We start from the raw sequence: 26,648 nt of genomic DNA, 5'->3' as shown, positions 1-26,648 counted from the left end.
CTAATCAGCTTTCTTCCTCTGGCTCTCTGTCCTCCCTGCCTCCACCCGCACTCCCCTGCCTCCCCCTCAGGGGTTCTCAGGTTACCACGCGTCACTAGTCCAGACAAGCTGGGGATTCTTTCAACGAGCAAATTACAGGCAATTAGGAGCCCAAAGGATAACATTTAGTGCGCTGGGTAAGGCGAAAGCAAGAGGAGAGTAGCGTTGTGCTGAGGAACACCCAGATCCTGTGTGTGTGTGTGTGTGTGAGTGTGTGTGTGTATTTTGGATGTATATGCACATATGTAGAATGAGTCCTGATAACCTCTAAACGCCACTCAGGTCCCGCAGACAGGATAATCCACTTGCCGTCCCTCCCGCCGCACTGCCGGGACAAAAATTTAAATCGGACAGATGAAGTAAATCCCAGCTAACCCCAAAGTACCAATGGCACAGATGCAATCACGACCAGAGCGCCACACACAAGGTTGCTCAGAGGAGTAGAAAGGGCTAACTGAGCCGCAGCCTGCAAACTGTGGCATTATTCTGAAACTCTGCAACTTCAAATCATTATGTCTCGGAGTTCCATGTGAGTATATGTCTGTGTGTGTGTGTGTGTACTACAGAGATCTCTTACTGTTAGTACATGCTGCCATCATGCATTTACCACTCTGAACCAACAGTGAAAGAAGACTGAGGAGATTAGATCTGAATTGGATGAATAAGGAGGAATGGAAAAATGTATCTCAGCATCTCCACATGATGGGATTTGATTTCTCTGAGTATCTCAAATGAGTCCAATTTATGCTGGGGGAGCTTTGTGCTAAATGCACATTTGGTTTGCGTTGTGTTTGAGTGGGGTTCAGAAGGTCAACTTCATCCCACTGATGGCTGCTAATAAGATGAAGTTTCATCAAACACGGAACATAATATTAAAAGGCAGCTCCAGATGGTTATTATGCCATTTATCATTGAGGGCAACGGCAATGCACGGTGATTAAATTTTCAATGACTGACCACACATCTTAATAAAAATCTGCAGCAGCTGTTTACACTGCATTGTCCCGGCAATCGATTTGACACCGCTCATTTGCAAAGTTCAGCATTTGTGCAACCTGTACACATTTCAAACTGCTGGGGAATTAGCAAACAGACCCTTTGGTGTAATGAGGTGAGACAGAGAGAGAGAAAAAGAAAGATGGGATGAGTAGTCTAAAGATGGTGTGCCGTACAGCTGTGAACAAATGGGGAGCCAAATCATAATTCCAGGCCTATCAGTGTAATCACAGCTCCATCTCAAAATGGATTTTGTCAGGGCACGCCAAGTCCACTAGAGCTGCTCCAGTTAAACATTGAGCAGCTGGTCTCCCTCTCTATTGCTTTCTCTTTCTCTCCATCACACACACACATAAATGCAAGCGCGTGCGCACGCACGAACACACACACACACACACACGCATGCACGCACACACACACACACACACACACACACACACAAATATATTACATGGCTTTGTTTGTGTATTTGAGAAGGATAAGAATCTTTTGCAGTGTGCATGTACCTGTGTGTGTGTGCGTGCGTGTCATTTTTTTCCCCTTTTTTGTGGATGTGTGTGTCTCTCAGAGAGTGTATTTTGAGTAAAACTGGAGCTGGTTTGGATTAGCTCTGCGTCTTGTTCAATCTGACAACAGTGACGTGTGCCTTGGTGGCCTGCACTATTGCAGCAGTGGGAGTGTGTGTACTTTTGTGGGTCTCTGTGCGTATGTCGTGTGTGTGTGTGTGTGTGAGTGTGTGTGCACAAGTGAACTTGTGTTTGTGCGTGTACCTGCCGCCTCATTGCTGGCTGAGAATGCGGAGAATGCTTCTGCCTTTGGCTCCACCTCGTCCTGTTTGCCCGGCCCACTCTAGGGGGACATTGATGGGATGTATTGGGGTGCTCGTGGACGGTGGACGGAGGGGGGTAGTGACAGTTCAGTAACACTCACCAGAGCCCGCCGTCCCCTGCTGCAGAGTGGCATCGCCCACCCTCAATGCCAGAAAGGAGAATTTATTTTTTTAGCTCCCGCTTTCCCCTGTGCCGGTTACACAGGACCACCGAGTGTGGGGTCTCTCTGGCTGTGCCTGAGCTTCATCCCCTATAGTCAGAGAGAGATTTATTAGGGTGGGGGCAAAAAATAGTTTGCGACCTCCACTTAACTAGAAGTAAACACATGACCGGGGTAGTTTAATCAAGAGTGTACACTCTTCCTTTGCTGTCCTAGAAGAGAGGTTATGGGAATACTGTAAACAGATTTTTCCGGGGTGGTGGGGGGCAATGGATGGGAATTTGTTGGTGCTGTAGTTGAGGGCAAATACAACCTCATATATTCAAAAGGGGGGAAAAAAAGGACAATTTGTGTGTGTGTGTGTATATAAAACTTCACCGGGATCTTGAATATAATATGATGTTTGAAATTTCATGTGTGTCGCATGTAGACAGCATGCAGACCTAAATAACCTCCATACATGCGATATCTGGTTGAAGTGGTTCAGTTTGGGCTGAATTATAAGCGACCAGCATATTTGTGCCATTTCATTACTCTTTCTGATTCACTCACTGATTGCAATTGTGTATATAATCTGTCATATTTGAGAATATCTCCATAGAGAATCAGATCTTATCTTCCTTTGCAGCAATTAAAAAACACGCTGCTCATACCTCCACCCGCATGACATCATATTTATTTTTTGAGAACCACGTTTTTTTGTCATTTTTCCCTGCATCCAATATAATGGCCTGAGAGATGAGAGGCTGCGGTGACGGTGTTCATTAGCACATTTAACTGATCACCTCATACTTCATTGAAGTATCTATTCTACATCTATTCCCATTTCTTATAGGGGGGGCGGGTGGAGCCGGCGGTGGAGCAACTGTCTTTGGAACGGACATTCCGGGTTCAATTCATGGCTCCTCCTAGTCTGTCGATGTATTGTTTTATGCTGGTCCCCCCTTGGGGTCACATGTTTCTCATACTAGTCAAAGCTGACTGTAAATGACCAAAAATATTTTTCTTGATAAAGTTAGTTCTAAAAAGAGACGGGCAGTTATTACCAAAAGCTTTCATTTGCATAAGCGTTGTGTTTCTAGTCATTTCAGGAGTGAGACATTCACTGGTTTCCCAAGAACAATGAAATAATGCACATAACATCCGCTCCTTCCTGCTCCTCCAAAAATAGATTACAAAAGCATTTGTTAAGATTTAGGATCACTGAGATAAGACAGTGCAACCATCTCCAGACATGAGTGAATGCACACGGCGCACTTGTTACATTGCCTAAAAGGCGTATCAAGCGTTGGCAAAAGAAGATGGATGGATGACAGTGAAATAGCTCCGCATCAGTTTTATCATGGGCCCCATCTCTGGTATGGACGAGGCGCAGAGGTGATTCTCTGTGCTGAAAGGAGAAGACTGATGGCCAGGAGTGTGGTGCGGATGTGGCCTGGGACCTGAGGACAACCGCCACCCACACCCCGGTAGGCCGACTGAGGGAGCACCAGATAGGAGTTTTGAAAAGTGCAGGCAGAAAGTAAAAATGTATCGAGGATCAATGAGTGCATCATTTGCTGCATCCGCAAAGGTTTTATGTGAGAACTTTTTGAAGCCTGAAATATTGCTCAAAACAAGGGACAAAACAAGAAAGAAGAACACAGAGGCATGCACGGTAAAATCAAGAGGAAAAGAAAAGTCTGGAGCTGAAATGAGCAGTGAAGTTTTTTAAGATAATAACTTCTGTCACACATTGTGGCCAATTACTGTTTTAACTGTAGACTTCCCATTGGTTAGTTGACTGCACAGGTTAATAACAACGCTTGTAACATCATGACAGTGACGGTTACTTCAGTTGACTTCATAACTAGGAACTATTTTAAGGGAAAAGTGCCACGGCATCTGCTCTCTAAATCCTTATTTCTTTTGGTGTTGTTAAGATTCATGACGACAATTTATGAATCACTTGGAACAGCATCACACCTCGTGAAATTTGTTATTCTACTGTTTGATATCATGTCACCCGGTGCGCAGGTGGGTAACATGATGAATCTGGAGGCTAATTTGAAGCTCATTCTGTGCAATCATGATTTTCTCCTAAATCATGCTCGGCAAGTCAAATGTAATACAGCAATTTCCTTCCCCAGGCATATAAACACAGGGGGCCCACAGGGCCGAGCTCTGTTTTCCTCGCTGTATACACTTTACGCCAATGAATGCCCGGAGTTAGTCTCCACCGACAGGCTTTTTAAGTATGCAGATGACACAGCATTGGTGGTTCCCATAGACCAGACTCTTCATCACGTTGTGGTTTTGAGGAGGACATGGGGGAGTTTACAACCGGGCAATCAGACCGATCTGCCAAGCTCAAGTTTCATATCACTCTACAGATCCGTCTGGACCCCCACCCATTCAGAACTTTTATATGAGTCCGAGCCAATACTAAGTTCAGTCGTGAATCCCCAACACTGCTGAGGAATCTTGGGTTTCTCCTGAGGTTCGGCAGACCTGCGGACAGCCCTGGAAATCTGCAGTGATAAGGGCTTTTCTGTGATGCCAGACTTTATCGAATGCTGTTCCGATAACTTGAGCCCCTTTCAGATATGGACGGCTACTGTGTCATTTCACAGGCTCTTGCATGCTGAGCTGTATATTTGAAAACAAATGTCAAAGGGGACGTTGGTCAGCCCTTAAGATCTCAGTCTGGATTATCAGCAGTACGCACTATACACATAAGGGGTGAACATGTTGAGCAGTTTACTGTTGAACTTGAGTTACTGTAAAACACACATTCTATGAAGAAATGTCAGTTAAATAAAAGATGCCTATAAAGTTGCAGGTTATAAGGCATAAAATCCAACATGGTTGTAGGTGCATTATGAGGCCAGGTTTCTATACACGTAGGCAGGTCAGAGTGACAATTTCCAATTTAAAAATCACATATTTACGAGAAAGTGTTAGACTCTAACATTTGGTTTTATAACCTCTTGGCTGATAACGGTTAGTGCTTTGTAAAATGACTGTGTATTCACTCATTATTTACTGATTATATTACTGTAAGTAATGCAAGAAGTGTGAAGGCAATTCCAGTTTACACTGAGCTAGAGGCGGAGCTTAACCTAAACTGGTCACCTGTCAATCACAGAGCCTTGCATAGAGATGTCCAACCATTCATTCCCTAATTGACATCAACAGACACGTCGGTCCGCAATTAACCCGCTGTGTGTTTTTCGGACTGTTGGAGGAAACTGGAGAGCCGGAAGAAAATTTACACGGACACGGAAAGGACATGCACACTCCATGCGGAGGGAACCCAGTCCGGATTGAACTGAACTTTCCAGCTGGAAAGCGGAAGCCTTAACCACTGCACCACTGCCCCACTCGTAACAACTCTGTTTGAAAAATAAACGGAACCAGGGAGCGAACAGAACAGAACAGAACAGAACAGAACAGAACAGTTTGTTTGGCTTGTTTGAAGAGTGTGCTTTAAGTGTGCACCTTAAAGAAGTTTCTACAGGTACGTCAGAAGTATTTTCTTATTCAGGGTTGGCACGGCATGATAGTCTTTCGAATGAAGGTATGATTGGAAAATTCAAGGCGACCAAATTTATGATGCAGAAAATTAAATGTACCTACTGATATCTCGATTTTACAACTGAAATATTCTGCTTGAACATTTACATTACTAATAAGTGTTTATTTATCGCTGTTAAATGTTGGTGTTTAAGCAACAAGTACTGCTGTCTTAGTGATGTTTTCAACATCTGTACATACTTGAAAAGATGACTGGGTGTGAAAACATCATTCAAACTTTAATATATCTAAATCATTAATTAAAGGGGAAAAAAAAGGTTGGTATTCCAGTAAAATATCTAAACCACAGGTGCATGATGAAGGGAGTGAAACATCAGTGGTGCATCAGAGATAACACCACCTCTGCTAACGCTGCCAACGATTGCACAATGGTGTCTTTCCACTGTACTATTTTTTAACTGAACATCTCCACGCTTAATGCTTACAAACAGTCGCTACAGTTTTAGTGTTTGAAAAACTAATATATTTTTAGTCACTCTCCATCAGGTACATCTCACATTGATCCACTGACCCCACTCTGTTATGGCATTTTCAAAACGATGGACTCACAGCGCTGCAGGCAATGTGCACGCACACATGTGTCCAGGGTCTCTGAAAACCGCACTGTTGATACACGCCACGCCAGTACTAAGAAATAAACACACTCAGCTCGTCTCTCACAGAGCAGTGACTGTCTGCAGTGACCAAGCCGAGCCCTCCTGTCTAGACTAGATAGGAGATAGGGTTAATAAAATGCTCAACGCTGTCTGAACATTTAGCTGCAAAATCAATCCTCGACTCGTCCCTCCTCAAGTGGACCGTCACCCCTCTGCAAACACCTCCGTTTGCTGTGTATCACCTCTTCGGCTTCGTCCCTCTACCGCTATAAGAGCCTTCCTTCTCTCCATCCACTTGCAATTCACAATCAAGGACTTATACTCAATATCACTCAAGAATTCCTCCTCTTCCCACCCACATCTCTTTCCTCTTGTGCATGTGCTCTGTCTTGAAGAAACACCATTTATGAGACAGCTGTAGAATAAATGGTGGTCAGCAGTTCACCATGTTGGCTCATCCAGTCCTGCGAATACGGATGACCGATTCAGCCTGGGGGGAAAATGTGCGAGTGTCTTAAATAGCGGCTGGATAGTGCTGCCAGCGGGGCACCTGGATGGCGTTAATCACAGCTCAACATAAATATCGTCACAAAATGTCAGGTTATGTGCACAGTGCACACAAACTTTCTTCTATTGTGTGTTGGGATACATCCATACTAGTGCCACACACACACACTCAGGCTGATACTGCAGAAAATATGATGCATCCATTAATAAACTTTCAACAACCACAATTGAATAGCGTAGAGATCGGCCCACTGACTTTATAATCAGAATCAAATGTACTTTCTTTAACATCTAATTGAAGAGTGTGTTTCATCATGCTCAACACAGTCGATGCCTCTTGGTGTGCTTGAGCTTGTTTTTCCAATCGGCAGAAGTTATGCAATAATTGCTTAATTTGTGTTGCGAGACATCATCTGGTAAAAATTAAATGCCTCATAAAATAAAAATAACACATATTTTGGCTTGAAACACATGATAAGGCAAACATTTTTCGCACCCATTTGTCTTTCTGTAAAACAATTTCATCCGTTACACGGTTGATCCTGTACGAAAATATATTACGAATTGTTCGTCCATGCAAATGTAAGTTAGCCAGGAGAAAACATCAGCTGTGGAGCTGGAAAAGTAAATTCCACTAATTCAATTCAGTGATTAATGGATTGAGATTGAGAGAAAAGGAAACAGATGTGCGTTCGGATTACAGAATTTAAAACACTTGTTTACAAACAAAACAAGGTGGTATGTATTGATCCCTTTTATCTCTTATTTAGCTGAGTGTGTGGGGCCAGCAGTTCCGTTCAGCCTCAAACCACAACAGAGGAGCAACAGCTTTTGCCGTATTGTATCCATGTTCATAATAATTAATTGAGACATGAATAAAACAAAGATAAGAGGACGTACACTGCTCACGTGCGAGCCGGTGTTTGGGGGAGTTTGAAATTCTGCTAAACCCGCAGTCAGGCTCAGTCAGCGTTCATCATTAACAGAATAAGTCAAATCAGAATACAACCACAAACTTCCTGACTTTTTGCGGAAGAGGACTTTTTTTAAATCAAGAAATGTAAATTCCTATCTTGCTGCAATTCTTTTTCTTTTTTCATTAGAATTGTTTGTGATGGGACAATGTATTCTAAAAAAAATAATAAATTATTATGTGCATTTATATGACCTTGAATTTGTAAAAATCCCAACAGTGTCACTTTGTTACTGACACATTTTATCTTGAAATTGTTATCTATTTCATATCGCTCTTGGTTGGGCCTACTGAAGATAACATGCAATATCAATTTTAATCTATTATTTCACACAGACACACTTTTATTCATGTCTTAACATCTAAATCGGCAGCCTCACAGAGAGCAACAACGACAAGACGTCACGTTTCATTTCATCCTACTTTTCACCACAAATTAATTGCTTAGCATAGAACTCTAAATCAGCAGAATGGCAACTGGCCATCCCACTATTTATCTTCCCCGGGATCCAGGACTTGCCTGTAATGGATCAGCCTCACTGTCACTTAAAATACTGCCAGTTCTGTAACAAGTAAACACATTCTGTCACACATCAGGCCGTCAGCCAAAGCTCTCCAGGCTCTCCAGTGGAGGGGGCCCTTGGTCCAGCATCTGTACCCAGACTCTGCCAGTGTTTGTTTGGCAAACAGGAGTTCACTGCTGCCTTTGGCACTGACAGTGACCATCTTTTATGGGCTAGTCCCCTTGAGGTCAGCGCGTATGTGTGTGTGTAGTGTGTGTGTGTGTGTGTGTGTCAGGCACTCAGGAGCATTCCCCAGTTAAAAAAAGAAAAATGAAAGAAAAAAGAGAAAAGAGAGACATATTATCTGTTTAAACTCCCACAGAGCAGCCAGACCACATAACAGCCCTGCCTCTCACCCTCCAGACTCGTCCTGTCATATCAGCAATACTTGCAATTTCAAGAGTCTCGACTGCAAAAACGTTCATGTTGTATTTTTGGGGACAATTAGAAATTGCATTTACCAACTTGATTAATGAGGCTTTTCCTGATCGGTTTGCATTTATCTAAATACTACGTACTTACTATTTATCATTTGTGTATACACTTTTCTTTATATACCATAACAGTATATCTGTATTTATATTATATACATATTTTGTTTGTAACACCTTGTTTCTAAATGAGGTTTAATGTTTGATTTGTGCCACCTTGTCCTCTATCTTCTCTAGGATACAATTTTTGAATGAAAACTGCAATTTGATCAGATTCTCATCATATAGAACCCATCATTTTTGTTTATCTTCCTTCTTCCAAGTTAATTAGAAATGTTCTGAAAAAGATTTCTCATAGGCCCTACCATTTGAAATTCCCTGTATCATTTTATAAATGATTTTAACAAACTCATAATCTTGCAACTTTGCTGTCCAAGCTTCAATCAGAACATAAATGTGATTTCCAAGGGAGCTGATTGGTCAGCCGTTGATTCCTGGGGTTCTTAGTGCCACAAAAAATGTGTGAATGCTTGAGGTAGGTCTTGCAATAGTATCTTAATTTGTAACCAGACGAATAAATATATCACAATTTACAATACAATTCTGAAAAATGTTATGAATTTCATCTGGAAATGGGTGAATGTATAAATGGATCATGTGATCAAACATGTGAAACCTGCTCCTGAAGTGCCAACAAATTAACCAGCGCTCAGCTGGCCTTCCTTTCAGATTGGCTCTTGTGCTACATGCTGTGATTTCTTAAACTTTTGCACTTGTTTCATCTTGAATGTTTCTAAAAATCTGACAAAGCCAAAAACACACACACACACACACACACTGGAAAAGCTATGATTACAATATTATACACACGCATTCACACACTTTATGCTTGAATTATTGCTCCATACTCTTGTTCCTATGGGTTCTGATCTACCTCTCCGCCTCTCAGCTGCAGGTTAAACTCGGAGCATATGTTACCATGGTGATACGTCAAGATGAAGAGTGTAATGGGGAAAATCCGAGAGTGAACTCGAAGTTACCTCGCTAACTGCTTCGTTTTTTTTGTTTTTTTTTTTGTTTTACTGGTTATACACGAGGTGAAGATGTTGGGTGTAAAAGTATTTTGCAGATATTCGCTATTGGAACGAGATTGTTTGAGCCCTTTAACTGAAAAACCTTTGCTGAACCCTCGACCTTTATTTTATTGGACGTCCTGTAGTGGTCTCACTTCTCTGGTGGAACCAGCTGGAGTCTCTTCACTCCCAGCCCATTAGCATGCTGTAAATCCAGCTGTGTCTCTGTCAGATGACAGGTCTGAGCCGGAGCAGATTACCGGCTCCTCTTCTTCACTTCTCACGAAGGCATCGTCCAAAATGGAAGAGAAGCAGTAGACTAGAGAACTAATTTAATGTCACTTTACAACTACAAAATGGAAATTAAAAAAACATCTACAGTTATATATTATTGTTTTTTTTTGTTGTAATTATCACAACTTAAAATAGTTTAAGGTAAGAAAAGGATGAGTTTGCTTCGTTTAGGCACTGTCCCTCATAGCCCCTCATAACATTGTCTAGTGTCATATGATGTTCAAATATTTCAACCTATTTACTCGTTTTGGCTATTATTTGCTTTAATGGCTGAATACCTTCGCTCTGTATTTGGTATTTCTTCAAGACAGGACTTCAGTTCCTTTGATTTGCTCAGCAAAGATGAGAATTACTATCACGGTATTTATCTAAAACTCTATGAATATTAAATAGTGTTGGCGAGCCATCAACCTTGTATAGAGGAGTTCAACCAGAGTGTGTCAATCAAAGAGAGAATGGGACACAAACAGACCCGAGCTTGGACCCGCTTCCAGTCGGCATCAGGCTTTGTGTATCAAAATTGTGTCGTCTTTCAGAACCTGCATTCGAAATGCATTGTTGGTTCATCCATTCCCAGTTTTGCGGTATCGTCGACCAGTCCCCATATCTGGGACAGGGTACGAAATATATCAGTGGCACCGTGCAACCGTGCAGCAAATATAAACCGCAATACAGCATCAATAGCAAAAGTATTGTCGCGGTACTTTGTGATCAGAAATAATAGAGTAACAATAATCAGAAAAAACGGTGGCGGAGTTAGCTCTCTTACTTCACAGTCCGAGGTCCAGGCTGAGAGACGGACAGTTGGGGCCTTGCTGTGTGGGCTTTGCATTTTCTCCTGACGCCTGGTGTGGGTTCTCTCCAGACGCTCTGCTCTCCTCTGCTGACCTAAACACACAACCGCAGCAGGTTAATTCATTTATCATTATCTATACTACTTATCTTGCAAACAGAGTTATGGGGGAGACTGAAACTAATCCCAGCTGAATGAGGCTGGGGCGATTACACAAAGCATTACATGTTTTAAATGGAATGATCAGCCAACGCATTGTTTCTCCTCAAAATCTATGTGGTAGGTGGTTTAACTGCAAAAGGCTTAATAAGGATATAATTAACAAAATAGTTTTTATCATTCTGAAAGGGCCAGTTGCTGTGCCGGTGCATTTACCCTATCTAATTCTATTTAGATTCATCACAACATTTAATCAGATGCATTTATCACGACGGCGGGGAAAAATAACAAACATTCTTATCCAAGGTCTCATCGAGGCTGATAGATGCAGCCCGAAACATTGTTACATCATTAATGATATATTCTGAAAATGTCTTTTATACAGGCTTACCTCCAAAGCCACTACACACTGGACATGTCCCACTGAGTGCAATCTGTTGGTTGCAGTGTTTTAAGTTTAAGCTAAAGGCTCCATGACAGCAGTGAAAAAATCAAGGCGGATAATGGGAAATCTTGCCTCTTTCCCCGAGGTAAATTAAATAGCAAATTGGTCAAGTCCTTCAGCGTCTCCTACTCGGGGTCTCCAGTTCAGACCATCCAGGGCTCCTGCGCTTGTATATTTTTCTTCAGTTTTGTCTTCCCTCTATTGCGGCTTTTTGTATAGTTAACATGTAGTGTTGTCTTTTATGTTACGTGTTCTACACGTGAGTGCATTAGCTAGGAATTTAGTTTCACATATTAATTTCATTCATGCTGTCAGAACTGGCAAACTGACATATTTGATGACCTGCGAGCTTGTGAGCCCCAAAATTACCCCATCAACCCACATATTGATTAACCCTGAGAGTGTTTGACCATCAGAGCATCCTCTGCAGAAATCAAGTCAATATGTGAACTTTGTGATTTGAGTTAGAAGTAATGCAATGCCTTTGACTCGGAAACCAGAGCTCTGTACATTCCGCTCCTGCTCCCCATATCTCTGGTATGAAGTACAAATACTCAACAATGAGGGAGAGAAGCACCAAAGAGATACAAGGTGGAGGGTTATCCAGCAAATACATTTTTTCCGCACGTTTGTTGCCATGTCTGTTTTGTAGAGCATGTCAGCCTGTTGCACCTTTACTCTCTCTCTTGTTCTCTGTCTCTTTCTCGCTAAGCCTCTCCTTTCGTGCTTCAAAATTAAACGGTAAACCGCAATCAAGGTCCCCTTTTTACCTGTAAAGGAAACCTGAAAATAAAAATACAAGTCAGCAAGTTGAGTGGTAAAAGGGCGACCGGTGCAAACAGATTCCGGTGCAGCGACTCCCTCCGACTGGAAACTAACGTCAGAAACACAACGCCTGTTTGATCGATTATTATCCAAAAACCAACAGGGAAAAGGGAGAAGCTGCAAAGTTATAATACAATGGCAAGGATGATGGAAGAATAAGAGAGGTAACAGGATGGACTCCTACCAACCCTGCTGTGTGGGTGTTGAGGACACAATAAAGTAGCAGGGAATGTGTATTTTGACTGGGAGTGACTTCTCTGCTCCATCCACACATCTGACTCAGAGGCAAAGAGCTGACTGGAAACTGCAAGGAGGTCACTTTCCACTTCTTTTTGACCAGAGATGCGCCTTACCCGTTTAACACACAGCAGTTCAGAATTTTGACCTCGAGTTTAATGTGGCCTGTCCCTCTGGAAACACAACTTTCTTGTGAGGCATAATAATCTAAATTGCAGGGTCATAATTGAGATATGATATCGTGTAACTATGCTAGAGCTGGTTGACATGAAGGCAGGGACTGTGCAGGAAGTTAGTGATAGGAACAAATTGTTAAGTAAGGAAGGAAATGTTTAAGTCCAGATAGCGGTGGGCTCGACAGTAATATACCTCGCATTCTAGGACATTATCAGAATTGTACAGACTTTGCCACCAATCTCTGTGCGAGGATTTCTTTGAGTGAAAAACCTCAAGTTTGTATGTGGTACAGACATGACAGGTTTGTTTACTGATGTGTGTTGTTTTTCCGGCACAAATATGAATTACTCTCACACACACACACAAATAATTGCACATTTCATCTACAAAAATAAAGGATTTACAGACTGGCTCTCTCTGCTCAAGCGGTTAACTAAATCTGGAAAGCAAATATGCATTTTATAAAGGTAAAACTACCAGGAGTGAATTATACTGTATGGAGCGCCATAAGTTAAAATGGGTAAAAACCTAAGACAAACCTTTGTGTGCCATTAGTTGGTGTGTAATGCTACTTAAGAAATATTTCAGTTGCAAAGTGTGTTCATTTTCTTTTTTTTTTCCACCACATGAAATGATATGTAATGTAGAATATACAGATATCCCAGGTTCAAATACATTTTTCTTTACCCAATTTAATCATCTTATAGCCATAGAAACATCACATACATTAAATTGACTTTAGCTTGAATGCAGAAACAAGAAAAAAATATATAACATCCATCCATCGTCTGCCTATTATCCTGTACTTAGGGTTGTTAGGGATACTGGAGCCTATCCAAGCTGTCATCGGGCAAGCGTCGGGGTACACCCTGGACTGGTCGCCGGTCAATCGCAGTGCCACATATACAGACAGACAACCACTCTCTCGCTCATTTGGGGCAATTTTCCCAATTTTTTTTCCAATTAACCTGCTGCATGTTTTTTGGATTGTGGGAGGAAACCGGAGAACCCGGAGGAAACCCATGCATACACGGGGAGAACATGCAAACTCCACACAGAAAGGTCCCCTTGTCGGAATCGAACCAGGATCTTTTGTGTGAGGCAGAGGCGCTAACCACTGCGCCAGATCTTAATCGTACTATTTGTCTCTAATATATCCAGAATCATGTTCTGGAAATAATGTGGCTTCATTTTGGATTTTATTTTTTGCAAAAAAAACAAACAAACAACCCTATCATTAGCAAAGGCGACATCTAAAGAAATGGCAGCACAGCAGCAGTGCTGCAGCTGAAAGACAAGGTGTCTGAACAAGGGATTAGTTCCAGAAAAGTGCAATAAACAAATATACATCTGGTAAATTATCTAATCTACTGTATATTATTTGGATGACCGTAATGTCTGAAGGACAAAATACATTAACAGCTGGTGGTGCATATATAGGTGTATACTGTGGGTGATGTAAGAGACACGTTAATGACAAGTTTTTTTTTAAGCAAATGAAAATTAAAACCATGTGCACACATGTTGCTGGAGAGTACACATGTGGGTGACAGTCCTGCTGAAGAGGGCTGTGTCAGTGCGATTTTTGAGCTCCTCCTGCCACAGGTTTAGTCTACATGACCAGAGGTGCACTGGCACATCTGGACCTGACAACCATGGACCCTACCCGTACTGAGAGAGTGCCAGAACATGTGCACCAAAGGAAAATGTACTGCAGGCTGTTGCCATAGCTTGGTTTGAAATTGAATTCAGAGAATTATGTACACGGCAAATACTGTACAATTTGTGCCTTAAATGATGCATTTGTCAATACAGGGGTCCAATAAGCGCTGTTTCTCTGTTTAGCATGAGTAGTATTTCACCAGACATTTAATATTACAGATAAAACACATGTTTGTCTTTAACAAACAAATGCGATGCATCAAAAGATAATTAAAATTATTATTTTTTGAATAAGCAATGTAATTGCTTTCACTTTCATTCACCAATTAATAGATGCTTTTAATTCCTATATACCTACATGCAAGTATGACAGCTAAACCAAAAAAAAAAAGCGATGAATATAAACAGCATTAATTGAGAATTCTTACATTTCACTGGAAAAACCTTGAAAGCAGTATGAGAGGCACATTGCCGGGTGACACTGATTCGCCCATTTCTGTTAAAATAGTATAGTGCCAGAAATTCAGAGAATAGATAGAATCTCTCTGCTAAACAAAAAATGACAAAATGCATCTGTCAAAACCTAAGATTTTATGCTGACAATTTTTAAAGGGCAAGGTCTGCTGAAGTTGAAATCCCAGCAAATCCCAGCTTTATCACAGGTTTGCCAGAAGATGATGTGCAAAAAACAATCACAAACATTTTTCTATTTACTGAAACCCGGTCCATATGAATCAGCACGAACAGAAGTCTATTGAGTCCGTTCCAGGTGATGCTGAATGTCAGATGCTGCCAGTTGCCAGATGTTGAATGCCAGTATGATCTTGTCAATGAAAAAGTCCTTTATATCTTGTCATTTTGGCTTATATTTTAGTTTTATTTTGGTTTTTTTTTGTTGTTTTTTTTGTAATGCAGTCGGAAACAGGAGAATTGCCTTGCCTCCCCTCTCAGTTCTATTTCTTTTTCTGTGTAATACTCTTTTCACCTGATCGCTGACAGCAGCTGACTGTCTCTTTTAAAAACACAAACGTTTTTCCAGTAATGAAAACTATTTTTACATCCAAATCTGAGTGAATGGTTTTTCTGAAAATCTGCATTGTTTTTGCATTCCCATTTAACTGAAGCAAATTGTGACCAAACTTCACATGTTACAACACAAGTGAACCTTACTAAACGACAAAAAGAGGAATATTTTATTATCTTCAGGCACGCTTTAAATGTTGTTTTTGAACACGACACAAGCTCACACTAAATGCCTTTCACCCAGGAATGAATGCTATATTATGGTGGATAAAATATACTATTTTTAGCTCGGGGTGACCATTAACAGCAGTCGAATATCTTGTGAATTGAGCAACGAATCGAAAAAGCATGTGTGGAACACACAATGTTTTGAATAAAGCCGAGCGTTTATTAGACTCATTCATTAGAATTCCCCCGTAGGCGCTTCTTCCTTTTCTTTTTAAATTCTCTACTCTCTATCTCTTCTCGGACCCGAGGGGGAACATGAGCATCCAGCCTCCCATGTCAAAATTCCTGCAGCCTCACTCGGATGTCCCCTCTTCCTGCTATTCTATATATGTCGCCGGCCCTTTTGGAGGGAGGTCTTATGGGAGACTAGCTGGCAAGAGATTTTTCTCTGCACTCACCCACACTTGGCATCCACATGGATGCACATCCAACAGTAAAACAGTCGCCTAGCTAAAGCAGACATGTCCAAAAAGGGGTCAGTTTGAGGGGTCACCTGAAGAGTTTGGGTACGACCACGAGGAATACCAAGCGCGGGTCCTGCTCTGACACCTCTCGCTGTCTCTGTCGCTGTCAGCCATGGGAAACGCTGCAGCCCAGGAGAGCTCTGGCCAGAGGGTGACGTGATGGGGCAGGATATGTTTCCAGTGGTGAGGCTTAACCATGCATGTGGACATGCTCAGAGACCTGTGGAGGAAATTCTCAGCACCCCTTGGCCTCTTTGTCTCCTGGGCGTCGGGAGCATTGTGCCCCAGCTGCCCACACACAAGCACACACACACACACACAAGCACACACACACACACACACACACACACACACACACACACACACACACACACACACACATATGTACACAGGCTTGCACACAAACAAACATAGACACACATACATACATTAATACAGTAGATATTTAGATACATACATATGTACGCCTATGCATGCAAACACAAAAGCATACACACACACACACACACACACGCACACACACACACAGGTCCTAGTATTACAGGTACTAGGTAGTCATCAGTTTTAGGAACTCAAAGAATAACAGCCACCTTATTGCTAACAGATTTGTTTTTTTTAACTCCTAACCATCAATATCGTCTCCAAGACATCCAGTATTGGTCAGGCCCGGCTTGAGATTCTGCATTTGTTTTTCATTATAGGTCAATACACTTGCTGAAAACATGGTGAATTAGTGAGCATCACCTTGGTAACCATTTAGCAGTTTAAAAACACAAACTGAGGTTGGTCATCCTGCTCTCTTGTGGAAGTTATTACATTTCTCTGTTGCTCACCATAAAAGCTTGGGATGAAAGCGTTGCTCTTTTAAATTCAAAAGCATCTTGAGATTTTATTTGTTGTACAGGGTTTACTAAGACCAGAAGTGGTTTCTGTACTTAATGGAGAGTGACAGCATTCCCTTAGTCTAAAAGCATGGCCGCAAACTCAAACTCCGCTTTAGTTTCTCTCATTCCTTTATCTGCCCTTCCCACTGTGTATTTCTCACTCTTCCCTTGACCTTGTCCCCATTTCTTCCGAAACCAACAACCCATCTCGCACCACGATAGCATTAGCTTCTCCTTGAAACCGTACCGATCATATTTCCCAAAGCAATTACTATTTAAGAGCAGTGAGCAAAGAGTTAAGATCGGAGACTGCAGAAAAATGCACGAGGCTGTTTATAATGGAGCCCGGCGAGCAGCCTGGTGACAACGAAAGCAGCAGCAGCCAGAGGTGGTTTTAGTGGGCTGGCAAAAAGAGGCTGGGGTCAGTCGGGGTGTGCAGGCAGAGGTGGTGGAAGGCACCGCTCTGTTTTTACAGGATCCAAACTGTCAGGAAATGTTAGGAAACATCACATTACAAAAATGATTTTGGTCCAAAAGGAAATAGAGTTACTACTTTACATATTACAGATTGAAAGAAATCAATGATTGGAGACAATCTTATTACATTACATGTAAGTATTTTATGCCAAACGGCTATTCAGAAGTTTCTTCTGGATCTTGACAGCACCCTGTTGTGCGTCAGAGCAACCATGCAAATAACCAATTCATTCAGTGGAGGCTTTCAAAGCTTGGAAAGGTTGTCATCTTTGGGAGTAGTTTTTAATAACTCCTGTCTATTAGGACAGATCGTAAATAAACAAATATAGATGGCCTTTTGCCTCTTTCAGTGAACTAATTCATTTCAAAAGGAAATTATGACCGAATTTTTGTGTTCAAAAATCTCCTTTCACACTTGGGCAGCACATCATTTTATTCCACATAATGGTCTTAAGGACAATTTCAAGCATAAACCAGTTGTTTATTTTTGGAATGGTCTGCATTAAATCTAATTTGTGCAGGATGGGTGCTGGGAGACCCAGGAATCCCCTGCAGCTTTGGTGGAGGAAGAAGAGGAATGTGACCCCCAGAGGTCAGCAGTCCCCTCTCCCAGGTTATAGGGGCTCCTGCACACGGGCCGGTCCGGGGTCACAGGTCAATCAGCTCGCTCATTCTGTGCTACCCTGGCGCCTGCCGGCACAGCCTTCAATTTGTAAAGCGGCAGAGGGTGACCCCAGAGGGCCTCGCCTAGATTCCCTGACCAAACACAGGTCTTAAACACTACCAGCCTCCCCCTGATTCCCTTGTCTCCCCTCGTCTCCCCATCCCAACCCTTAAACCAGTCAAACACACACATACACTCAACACCAATTCGACCTTAATAAGAGGAATTACCCCAGGCAGGGGCAGAGGAGAAGAGGAGGGGCTGCCATCTCCGCCTCATTACTCAGTGGATTTATGTAGGATAATATGCCCCGTGTGTAGTGCCACATTTGGGTGCTTAACTCCTTGACCTGCACTGTTAAAAGCAAATTAATAAATACAAAGCTATTCTGTCCCATGAAACTCTGTAATCATTAGCATCACATCAGAGCTACACACACACACACACACATCAATGACCTTCATAATGGTGCACTGAAAACAACTAAATGTTTTACAGTCATAAAAGGCTCACTCTTTCCACTACTGTGAGAAAAGTTATACCCTCACCAATGCCAACTTCAGCCATTTACGCTTTGGAAAAGGCCATGTTCGGGCTCAATGTCTGTCGGCTTCTGTCTCGGTTGCCAGTCGGTCGGTTTCCCTTGATGAGAGAGACAGGGCTGTTTCTGATACTGACTGTTACAGAGAGACCAATTACCTCGGCCAATGAGGACAGGCCTCTGACAGCGTAATTACAGACAGCCTTATAGACAGCCTTGCCGCGCAGCAACCCTACGCCCGGGTATGGCTACCAGTTACCGAGCGTTTGGAAAGAGGAGACGAAAGGAAGGCAGAGCCAGGACATGGGGGTGGGTCTGAAGGGGTCCTAATCCGGCAGGACCCGATGTCCCATCTTGTCCCAGACTCTGGGGCCTCTCTATGGGCTGCTGAGAGCCAAAGCCGGGACCTGATTCAGCCCAGCTGGAGGAAGCGGGCGATCAGAGTTCAGTTGGTGCAGACAGAAGTAAAGTAAACAGCCGTGGTCATTGGGCAGGCCGTTAGCAGGCCTCGGACAGATGAGCAGGGGGCCGAGAAGACCACACACATACTCGCACAGCCAGACCACACAGGGGCCGGGGCTCAGGGGCCTACGCACGCAAGCACACGCCCCATCGACAGGGTTCCCCTGTGGGCAAAAGCATGCTGCAGGTCAGGGCGGAGCAACATAGAGCGAGGAGGAACAACAAACTGGCACAGAGCTGAACAGGCTCGGTATCCTCGAAGACCCTCGTAGGACATCGATAAAGACCGAACTCGAGAAGGGTATTGACAATTATGACCCGGCGAGAGGGAGACGTAATCCGAAGGGTTATTCCTATAGAGCTCGGCGGTACGCGAGAGTAAACACAAACAGGAAGAGATTCAAGAGTGCGCCACTGCTCTGCTGCCAAATCGTAAAGTTCTGTTTGGAGAATGTGTCTGCCTCCATGTTGGAGGCTCCCTTCTGGCTAAAAACCACATCTACATTGGCTGAGAAGTCGTATCATATAAAGTAAAGATCATAATTCAGGCATACAAGTAAATGTCAAAATGATTTGCTTTAAGCCAGTCGTGTTTGCTTTATAAAATATCACACCGGAGAGTATAGCGGCAATAAAGTGGAGATCCTACTGTATTGACAGTTCATCATTTTTACTTTCAGAATATGTTCAGCTTCATGTTACTCTATTTTGATGATTTACAAGGATTTAGACCAAATAGATGGTTAACAGTGTCAATCAGAGTATAATTTGAATATCACAAAATAGGACAGGATTTATGGTTTCAAAAAAAATATCAAAACAAATGGATGAAACATTTGGTGGAGTTTTAAAGCAACATCATTGACAAAGACACTGACATGACACAAACTTATTTTATCACACTCAACTCATGTCTCTCTCTCTCTCTCTCTCTCTCTCTCTCTTTCTCTCTCTCTCTCTCTCTCTCTCTCTCTCTTTCTCTCTTTCTCACACACAATCACACACACAATCACACACACAAACATTCAAAGTAAAACATTAGCATACAAGCAGTAAACAACAATAAACATATACCACATCAACACATTCAAACACACTTTCTCTCTCTCCCTCTTCCTGCAAGACCACTTGCAGGCCATCAGTCTCTTTTTTTTATCGCCAATGTCAGAATGACCCATGGGAGAGGCTTTGCGTGTGTGTTTGTGTGCGTGTGTGTGTGTGTGTATGCAGAGGTTGGACTGTGAAGTAATGCTCTCAATCACAATTACTCCCTGCTGCCACCAGTCATCATGCTGTCTGCCTCTCATCACCTTGCCATGCATGCATGCATACACACACACACACACACACACACACACGGGATGAAACACGGAACAAATGGTCAGCATTTCCACTAAAAAAAAAACAAAACACATTGTACTTTTAATTGTGCAGCAAGTCCAAGCTCACCTCTACTGAGGATCTAGTGCAGCTGTCAGGGGGATCAGGCGAAGCAGGGCTGGACTGCACCATCTGCCTGCTTACGACACACACCCTTGTGCGTTTCGGTAATCCCCAGCACCCTGCCTCCCTCCTCTTTCATCGCTTATCTCCATATTTAATACCGCATTTATGATAACAAATGACAGGTAGATGGGTCTGTGATCCATCCTCATCTGGCATCCGTCTCACCCGGGCATTCTTCACATTTGCCCACAGCCCTGCATGCCCAATAAACTTTGAACGGGGGACAGACGAATCACTTTGCAAAAATGTTACTGGCTGTTAAAGGGGGAAGAGATTGAGAAATCAGATATGAATCTGATAGAATATCCGGGATGCTTGTGCGACAGTGAGATATGAGGCGATTGTTACTGCCAGCAAACTCAAAAAGCAGTCGGGATCCCTCGTTGAACTGACGTTGAACTCCGTGGCCGACAAGAAAGCCTGGTGCTGACATCAGCTCTTTGGCAGTTCTAGAGGGTCTTTTGAGGTAAGCAGAGGAGACAGTTTGAGTCAGTGGGTCAAGATTGACAAGGACATGGGTCTGGTTCAGTGTCTAGACAGGAGGCCGGGGTCAGGTAGAGAAGAAGTGGCAGGGATTCGGGGTCACAGTTGAATGGATGAGGCCCAAGCAGATGATGCTGTTGTGAGACAGACTGAGGATTTAATGTGATGGTGAGCTCGGGTCAGGGCTGTGGGAAGTCAGAGGGGCCTGCAGTATTGAGAAATGGGAGTAGCAAGTTTCGGGGGGAGCCGGACACTCCTTATCCAGTGGTAAGGAGCCGGTGAAGGTCACCGAGCTGTGAAATATGGCTGTCAGGTAAAGGGGAAAAATAACACAGACTTTGTCCTTCCTGCTTTGCCACAAGTGTGTCTGAATGCCCGGTGGGTGACACGATGGGGTCACACCCGGTGCACAGGTTTAGAAGATACGAGGACCAAAACACGCGCTGACAGAAAAATCTGATTTAAAACAACTCGGAAATAATAAATCGTGAGAAACGAAAGAGACTGATATCCCGTTTGGGCAATGAACTCTCAGTCTTCGGGTGTTTTCATGTCAGCTTCATAACTAGTTTAAATCAGGCTTTTGAGATCATTTGAACTGAAAAAGTGAAAACTCAGGGTAAATCATTTCCTTTTACCACAGAGGGGATTTCATGCAGTTTTATTGTACTCATGGTTGAATTTCATATCATAATGCAACAGTGTGAATAAGGAGTCTTGACTAATATCTCCACATAAATATAGTACAGCCCTTTTTGAAAGTATGAGTCAGTGTGTGGCTGATCGCTGACTGAACACTGGAAGTCTTTGGCTCAGATTCTTTCTATTGTTTAATGCGATATAAGAAGTCGTCTGCAGCCCAAGTTGGCCCTTAATGAAGCACGCACGTAAACCACTTCCCTTTGGCCTGCGCATCCCAAAACTTGTCCCGGGGTTCCTTTTCGGGAAAAGGAGGACCACCTGGCCAGGAAATCTTTCGAAGGCAGCAAAGCCACAGCACAGGAAGGCTAGATAGACTGAGACTATTTTTTTTTTCTTTAAATGTTGCTGTTTTCTCTTCAAAACCAAGCTCCAAATAAGCAACTTTGTTCAATCCAGCACTCCTTTACTGGCAGAATGCCCTGACCTGTGAAAAGTCCCAAACTGATTACCTCAACACTAGAGGTTGGATTGTATTTACTGGGAACAAATTCACAAACACACAAGGGTTTGTGATACATTGTGGGATAATTAAATCGGTCAAAATCAGATTTTCTGTTCCTGCGCTGCTTATACAACAATATCAGTTCACTGATATTTCTGGTGATCAGAATGTGATTTGTTATCATTAATGTGATGTTCCCCTTTGATTCATCTTGTTTGTTCAGATCACACACACCGCCATATGCAAAATATCAGGGAGTTTGCAGCTGAGAAGAGCAAAGGTTTGCTAATAGACCCCTCTAGATGGCGTTCACATACTTTGAGGGTCAGTGGGTTGTGAGCTAAAAACAGACACATGAATGAGAAAGAAAATAACAGAAACCGACTTATAATTCGATATCAACGAATAACAAACATCCTAATTTCATTAATCGTGTGAGCGGTGACATGACGTCCTCATTCTTAACGCTGTCTCATTGAAGAGTTGAGGAGAATAGAGTGGACACACATGGATAACCTACGGCAAACATAATATGGAGCAAAAATCCATGGAAGTTAAAACATAAACAACAAAAAAAAAAAAAAAAAAAAAAAAAAAAAAAAAACGAGTATATCATCTGTACTTTTCTCTCCAACCGCCTTCATGTTTCTCTCTCTTGCCGTCAGCCTCTCACTCTCTTTCGCTCACACACACACACACACACACACATACAATGAGCAGTTCATCATTCAAGAGGCACATTAGTGTGCCTGTTGCCCTTTCACATATTTTCACATATCTGTTGCACTAAATGCTCATAATTGATGCATCTGTCTGTCAGCTGGTAGCATATGATTGGGCTAAAACAGTCCTGCCGAGGCAGAAATCGGGGATGGGCCGGGGTCCATGAAGGGCAGCCTTACAGCCCCCTTATATCTAATGATTTGGGGTCCCAGGGTCCCAGGCTTCATGGCTGTGTGGTCCTGAGCAGACACAGCAGGCTCAGTGAAAAGCACCCCCCGCTTCCACCCCCCCCAGACAGAAACAACATTCACTCTGGAGATCAAATAGCAGCATAACACTCTCGTCCTCATCACATGTCGCTGTGGTACAAAAGACCTGTTATGTCACTCAATATTAAACAGAGACAAACATTTAGAGAACCTACAAGAACAGCGTCAGCAAGATTTGGAAACATCTTTGTCTCTTAAAAGATTGTATCCAATACATTTAGGGAAGAATTGGCATCACTGTGTGATCTCACTTCAGATTCCACTTCATTAGAAGGAAATGAAAGCTTTCTATGCATTTTGTGGTGGTCTTAATTCCAAGAAAGGAATTTGTTAATTGCTGGTGTTTCTCAAGTGTCCAAGTTTTTCCTCCATCTATATATAGACGCAGTAATGGAATACAACCCCGTGGAATCCAGAGATGGAATAAAAGCCAAGGGGATCTGAGTGATTGCTACTATAAAATGTCTCCCAGGCCTTGTAGAGCTGTAAAGGACAAAGAGAGATAGTAGGACAGGCCTGTTCTCAAGCTGCAAACATGTGCACGGCTGCTTTCAGTGCAAATCTGTCTCTCCTTATTTTTCCTCTAGTCCACTGGTCTCTCTCCTCTCACATTCTCTGCCTTCCCGCTTTTGTGTCTCTATTTGTACGGTTTCTGTGTTTTTTCTGTATTCTCATTTTGTGTGTGTGTGTGTGTGTGTGTGTATGCGTGTGTTAGTATTGGCTGGGGTTAAGGCAGAAGTCTGAGGAAACAGTAACCAGAGAGTGTCCCTGAAGTGTCAGATGGGGTCAAAGAGAATCAGGGTTCCTCTGTGACCCATCACGGAGCAGAGCACTCGGCACGGAGCTTTTATACAGAACTGCCATTCACAAATCAGCTATGAACGCGCGCACATGCACACGCACGCATACGCACATCACTGAAGACCTGGGCTGGAGAACAATTTTAGCACCATCTATATTTTATAACCATGTTTTACTGCAGACATGCACAAGAGGATATGAAAAAATATAGGATGTCAAGATATAATTCGGAATTTACTAAAATGTACCGTACATCATTTAATTATCTAGATCAACAGATCCAATTTCAGTTTCCAAACTGGAGCCCCATGAAGGCCCTCAAGAGTATTATTAATTATGAATCACAACCATTTAATTTTAATTCACCGAAATTCCTCTCCTCTCCTTAGATACAGAGTGGATCGGTGCTTATGTGGTTGAGTGCTCAAGTACTTTAATTCTAGCCTTCTGTTTGTGTTGTGTGTCTGACTCGGGGGTATGTGTGTGTGTGTGTATTTGTGTGTGTGTGTGTGTGTGTGCAGGCAGTTGGGGGAGCGGCACAGTATGAGGAGAATTCATGTTAGTCAGCTCTCAGAGAGGTCTCAAATGTCTGTTTTCCTGACGTGTGATCCCTAAATATTTGAAGTGGAAAGGGCTGCACTGCGTTGTAGGACAAATCTAATTAACCCAGAACTTCCTAAGGGTTTCTTCGTCTGCATGGCTCTGTGGGTGTCTTTTACATCACCAATTCTCCTCTCTTGAAATGATCCGACTCCTTGTCGGCGTGTTTCAGATGTCGATAAATCAAACGATCACCTTAAACGAAGGTTTGGCAAGTTACGCAGGTGGCTTTTTAACTTGTGTTTAAAAACAGCGCTGTGCTGTTTTGCCTTCTGTCTAATTTCCACAACCGATTCTGAAGTAACAGTTTAATATCTGTGGGTTCCGTCTGCGATTTGAAAATTAGCTTGGGCCGATACAGTTTGTTAATACCATATCATTAAAGGGATAACATCTTTTTTTTTTCTTGAAACACAGCTGCATTTTAAGAGTTTCCAGTGTGGCAAGACGGAGGAGAAAACAGAGACAAACATATAACCATTAGACAATCCTTTTTTTGTTATTCTGTCCTGTTTCTAATCAAACGATCCATGCAAACTTCACATTACAATTCTTGGCATTGTCTTTGACTCCAGCCCCGTCTGTGTGTTTGATATATAAATACAGTAGCCTTTGATTCACTTCATTCTACATCGCTTCCCGTGCTGTTCTCAATCTAAAGCTGGGGCGGAAAACGCAGTTCCTCTGGAATACCGCAACGTTGCTGATGCCGAGATAGCCTCCCATCCTTTTTAGCGGCCTTTTCTGCTTAAAACCAGCACTGGAACGCCCAATTGACAAGACGGCCTGGGTGAGGATGTCGGGGAAACGAAAAAGCCGTGGATGGATCTCATTCATGAGGCCTTGGGTTGCTGATTTCATTAGAGCGCACCACACTATTAGAGCCGCCTCAGTTTGCTTTGCACTCGCTCTGAGCCTCACATTTCCATAATGCAGGAGAGGATTCAGTTTCACACAAGAGGACCACGCTCAAACCATTTCCGCCATAAACCACTTGCTTAAGTTATTATACATTTTCACAATAAATACAAAGGGAAATGCGGCCAGAGTCTTGTTTAAGGAGGTTAGATATAAAGCCGCACGGTGTTCCCTCTTGTGTAGTCATGCCTTCGCTTATTCGTTAACAGGAAAGCCTCTTGGACACCCTCCACCCTTATCTATCAGCTGTATATATCAGCCTGCTTTTGTGGCGGCTGATCGGGATGAAAAAAAAGGCTGAATGAGGTTTCTGACTTTACAGGTATTAATTACACGACTAACAACGTGGCTCGGGGCTTTAGAGCAGTCGTCCTTGCAACCGAACATTCTTGGTTCCATTCCTGCACTCCACCCAGCCGGTTGAGGTGTTGTTGAGCAAGACACTGAACCCCTAACTGCTCCCCCGGCGCCTTCTTCTCATGGTTCACCCATGATGGGTTAAATGCAGTGGTCAAATTTTGCTGATCTAGTGCTCCACGTATAAGCGAATGTGACAATAAAGGTATTTCTTCTTCAACTTGGATGCGGCCTTTCAGACAACCAATGAGTTGTGTTCAGGTCGGTACTCTTAAGGCTGCCAGCAAGTCATGGAGCACAGACAGAAGGCTAACGCCTGCTCCAGATGTTCCAGCACAAACGGCAACAGGGAATTGGATGAGACCTTGAATTAAAAAGTATCACACACCGAGCATATAGTGCACTTCCCCTGTGCCCCTTAGAAGTGCTATTCCGTTTCACTGCATACCACCAACAGTGTAGCGCCGAGGCGGGATCAGGCGATGGCCAATTAGGAGCTGTTGGAAGGAATAGTACGCTTACGAACAATAGTGCCTTTATTAGGGTTTCTATGTAGCGTTAGCGCAGCCAGTGGGTTTCTGCGGATGTACGCGGCCTGGAAATACAGCTGTATCAGGCATCGCTTTCAATTTTGCATTTATTTTAAATGCAGCTGTGATATGAAAGCTATTCTTTTTATTCTTTTTAATGATACACTTAGTGTATAATTCTATACATATTCCTAAATACCTTCCGCAGCTATCCATAAGGGCAGATTATCTGCCAAGT

The 26,648-nt window shown here is 42.9% G+C and overlaps 1 long non-coding RNA gene across 1 annotated transcript in view; it reads right to left on the bottom strand.

Moving 5' to 3' along the window:
• Window positions 1-300: 300 nt before the first annotated feature.
• Window positions 301-26,648, bottom strand: part of LOC147217857 (uncharacterized) — a 33,725-nt gene continuing 7,377 nt past the window's right edge. The window contains exons 2-5 of the long non-coding RNA XR_015108854.1: window positions 10,808-10,926; window positions 1,966-2,115; window positions 1,806-1,884; window positions 301-364 (exon numbers count right to left, since the gene is read on the bottom strand). This is a non-coding gene — a long non-coding RNA (uncharacterized LOC147217857). The remainder of the gene's footprint in view (window positions 365-1,805; window positions 1,885-1,965; window positions 2,116-10,807; window positions 10,927-26,648) is intronic.

Source organism: Fistularia commersonii, chromosome 27, assembly GCF_037954325.1.
Source record: "Fistularia commersonii isolate RoL2024-O1a breed Wild chromosome 27, RoL_Fcom_v1.0, whole genome shotgun sequence".
Taxonomy (NCBI): Eukaryota; Metazoa; Chordata; class Actinopteri; order Syngnathiformes; family Fistulariidae; genus Fistularia; species Fistularia commersonii.
Note: the sequence above shows the minus strand (reverse complement) of the source record. Positions and strands in the feature narration are given on the sequence as shown.